The 4,616-nt window shown below is 36.8% G+C and overlaps 1 non-coding gene across 1 annotated transcript; it reads left to right on the top strand.

The window, feature by feature from the left end:
* The first annotated feature begins 1,618 nt into the window (after positions 1 to 1,618).
* LOC127133725 (small nucleolar RNA R71) lies at positions 1,619 to 1,725 on the top strand. Its single transcript, XR_007807671.1, has one exon. It is a non-coding gene; the product is annotated as a small nucleolar RNA R71 (small nucleolar RNA).
* Positions 1,726 to 4,616: the final 2,891 nt, after the last annotated feature.

Raw genomic sequence — 4,616 nt, 5'->3', positions numbered from 1 at the left:
TATAGCTGGCGCTTGTAAGAATTGTGTCAAGATGAATTCAACTTTTTCTTCTCTAACTTCGAATGTTAGCTTACCTCTTTTCACGTCTATTATGGCTCCGATGGTAGCTAAGAATGGCCTTCCTAATATAATAGGTGTAGTGGCATCTTCTTTGATGTGCATAATCATGAAGTCTGTAGGAATGTAGAATTGTCCTACACGTACTGGGACGTTCTCTAGTATACCAATAGGATATTTGATTGACCGGTCAGCTAGTTGAACATACATCTTGGTTGGTCTTAGTTCTCCCATGTTGAGCCTCTTACAGATGGATAAGGGTATTACACTAATTCTGGCTCCTAAGTCGCATAGAGCTTTGTCTATGAGGAACTTTCCAATGACACAGGGTATGGAGAAACTACTTGGGTCTTTTAGTTTGGGAGGCATAGTAAGTGTAACTATTTCATTATCCTCGATCTTTTTCTTATTGGATAGGATCTCTTTAAGAAACTTGGCATATGAGGGCATTTGTGTGATAGCTTCTGTAAAGGGAATTGTAATATTCAGTTGCTTCAGAAGTTCAACAAATTTCTTAAATTGCCCTGCAGTTTTAGAATTTGCGAGTCTTTGAGGATACGAAATGCGTGGTTTATAAGGTGGTGGAGGCACATAAGGTTTTTCTTTCTCTTTGGCCTCTTGGGTATTATTTTCCTTCTCCTTCGGTCCAGTTACCTTCTCAGTTGTTGTTTTGTCAGGTTTTTGGTACATGGCGGGATTTTGAAGTCTTGGATCTACGGGTCCGTCTAGTTCTTTTCCACTTCTCAATATAACGGCATTTGCATGTCCTTTTGGATTAGGTTGTGGTTGTCCAGGAAATGTGCCAGCAGGAGCAGCAATAAATGTTTGTTGTTGAGCCACTTATAAAATCTGTGTTTCAAGCATTTTGTTGTGGATGGCTAAAGCGTCTACTTTGCTCGCTAATTGTTTAAGTTGCTCACTAGTGTGTATGTTTTGGTTCAAGAAGTCTTTGTTTGTTTGAGCTTGGGTAGCTATGAAACTTTCCATCATTAGTTAAAGGTTGGACTTCCTAGGAATGTTAGGAGCATTAGTTACTGGCTTTTGATATCCAGGTGGAACAGCGGGTGCTTGGCCAGGTGCATACAGGGCGTTGTTGTTCTTGTACGAAAAGTTAGGATGGTTTTTCCAACCTGGGTTGTAGGTATTCGAATAAGGGTTTCCTTGTGCATAATTTACTTGATCAGTGGGGACTCCTGCTAATATCAGACATTCTGGTGCAGTGTGTCCAGGAATTCCACATAACTCGTAGTTTAGAGTTACGGCAGCCACAGTGGCTGCGGGTGGTATGGTCAAGTTGTCTAACTTTTGAACAAGGGGATCTACCTTTGCAAGGACATGGTCAAGGCTACTGATTTCGTACATTCCACCTTTTGTTTGGGACTTTTCTACTATAGTTCTTTCACCTCCCCATTGTCAATGGTTTTGGGCCATGTTTTCAATGAGTTGATAGACTTTGTTGTATGGCTTGTACATAAGCGCACTGCTCGCTGAAGCGTCTACTGTCAGTCTTGTGTTATATATAAGCCCATTGTAAAATGTGTGAATGATCACCCAATCTTCAAGACCGTGATGTGGACACATCCTCATCATGTCTTTGTATCTCTCCCACGCTTCGTAGAGAGATTTTGCATCTTTTTATCGAAATCCGTTGATTTGAGCTCTCAGTATAGCAGTTTTGCTCGGCGGAAAATATCGGGCTAAGAAAATGTTCTTCAGTTCTTCCCATGTAGTGACTGAGTTGGATGGCAAGGATTGCAACCAAGCCCAAGCTCTGTATCTTAGAGAGAAAGGAAAAAGGCGTAGTCTTATTGCATCTTGAGATACACCATTCGCCTTCACAGTGTCTGCGTACTGCAAAAACTTGGTCAAATGTTCATTAGGGTCGTTCCTAGGATTTCCAAAAAATTGATGTTGTTGGACAGCTGATAACAATGACGGTTTCAACTCGAAATCGTTTCGATCGATAGCAGGGGCAACAATGTTGTTGTGAGGTTCTTGTTGGGACGTGGTAGCATAGAACTTAAGAGGACGATTATGTGGTCCCATTGCAGCCATGGTTGGTTTTTCAACTGGTTCAGTAGTAGGAAAGAGGATATCGAGAATATTGTACCTTCGTTGGTACTCTAGTATTCGACGTTTTAAATATAAGAAACGCTTTAATTCTGCGATTGGTGGTACTAAGTTTTCGCCTTGTGAGTGAGTACTTGGCATACAACCGAGAAATAAGGGAAATGAAATTGGTTTTTACCTCAGTTTATACTGCGTAACGAAAGAATCGCACTATTTGACTAAATCAGGTTCCCGACAACGGCGCCAAAATCTTGGTACATGGTCGTGACTGTATATAAAATATAGTCTATAGGATACTTAACTGCAAGTGCACAGTCTAGTCGTTTAATTTTAAAAGATATCAACCCCACAGGGACCCATGGTCAACCTAATGCTATCGATGTTACTATGTTTAACTAAAGCGATGATTTTTAGAGGTTTGGTTGAATAAAAATTAAATCTAAAGAAAATTAAGTTTTTAAGAAAATATTAATGAAGGGATATCAGTATGCAACACATTAATTGTCAGGGATTCGATAAATCTCCACTGTATATTTTAATTACCAAATACCTTTCAGTAGAAAATACTCATTTAAAAGGCTTTATCTCACACTCCCGTGATTGTTGACTCGGACTATACTTTTAAGTCAGAATGTACGCTCTCGTTGTCCCATTTGAAGTTAAAAATACTTTTTGAAAGTAAATAAGTTCTAATTGCTTTTAAAGTGCTCTCGCTTTTTTTAAAATCAATGCCTAGTTTTTACTATCCAGTTCGACCCTCACGCTCTCGCGATTGTCGGTTCTAACCTTAGTTAATTTCCCACTCTCGTGGCAAAACTGCATTAAATAGCTTCTCACTCTCGTGACAAAGTTAATCAAATTCAAATTAAAAACCACAGCCTGAAAGATTATTTGAGAAAAGAAGTTTACACCGATTATTCTTAAATCCCGTTTAATTAAATTGTGTACATACTGATACTGGTAGTTTAGCCGGACATGTTAAATAATGCAAACACAGACGAACAGAAACAAATTAACAATAAAGCAAACATGATTATTTAATAATAAAGCAATAATAATAATAATTGAATAAAAACCTGGATTTTTAATTAATTGAATATGTTGAATCTTGAAGTACTTGAGAAGTCCTTCATAGGTCGGTAGGATTCTGCTTCTTCGAAACAAATGCTTAAACTAAATTAACTAAGTTGCAGTAGTTCCCCAATGTAGGAAACTACTACTTTTGGCTAAGTGAAATACGGGAAGGGAAAAATCAAAGCTCTGAACGTAACGGTAAACAAATTGCAGTAAACAAAAATAATGCTTGCTAAAGAAAAAATAACGTGAAAACAAAATTGCAGTGGAAAAATAAATGCAGAGAAATAGGATTCTGGAGAGATGGCTTGAGACAGGAGAATCGAGAGATCGCCCGCAGGTTTCTAACTTCCATTCTTTTATAGTACCCCCTTGGTCTTCGTGCTTGAGAAAAATAAGGATGACTTGGTTGAGTGAGAGATTCACGAGAAAGTGGTTTAAGGGGCGAAAACTGGGGCGACGTGGATCACTTCTGTTTGAAACTCATTACGCTGATTTTGTATGCGTGACGGTCGTGATGGGCTTGTGGCGTTCGTCACAATCAAGGCGTGAAGATCATGACGGGGTGTGTGACGAGCGTCACATGCACAAAATTCATATTTTCTTGTTTTTCTGTTGTTTCTCTTCTGTTTCTTCTTCTTTTCCTTCCTTTTCTATACTTTGCTCATTTAAGCATGGGAATTGAAATACCTGCAAAAATAACTCGAACACTTGCGGAATAATCGGAATATAAATGAAAACGGTATGATTTTTGAATGTAAATCAAGCCAAATATACGATACAGTTTCGTGTTATCACATGTATTATATACTTTATTTGCTACCACAATAGATTCTGAACCAACAAATACATATATTTTTCTAACCAAAATATGACTAATATTTCTTATATTTATACATTATATGAAGCAAGATGCCCAAAGTGTACAAATGTCTTTAAAGTCTTCTTGTGAGAATGGCACAGTATCATTAAACATCAATAAATTTTTTTGAAAGAAATTGAAGATTACTTGATTTGAAATAATAACAAACTTTTATGGATGCGAAATAAATCATTAATATGTATTGTAAATATATATATATGATCCTAAGAATCAACAATACTGACAGAGAAAATGTTTAACACATGTTTCATGACATGTAAACCACACTCGTATCCTCCTTTCGATTTCGTCGTCTAAAATTTTAAATATTACATGAATATATAACCACACATGTAACTATAGATAAATGAATGTAACAAGTAATCCATTTACCAAAGGTGTATAAAATTTGGGCCTTTTATTTTTAACTTCGTTCAACAAATTGTGTCGCTTCACAAATCTATATATTAAAAATATTTTAAACATATTACATGCTATGGTAATTAGAAAGTCAAATAAAATATTATAAAAAGTCTCATAAAGTATAAGCTTA

The sequence above is a fragment of the Lathyrus oleraceus genome, chromosome 3 (genome assembly GCF_024323335.1).
Source record: "Lathyrus oleraceus cultivar Zhongwan6 chromosome 3, CAAS_Psat_ZW6_1.0, whole genome shotgun sequence".
NCBI lineage: Eukaryota > Viridiplantae > Streptophyta > Magnoliopsida > Fabales > Fabaceae > Lathyrus > Lathyrus oleraceus.
Note: the sequence above shows the minus strand (reverse complement) of the source record. Positions and strands in the feature narration are given on the sequence as shown.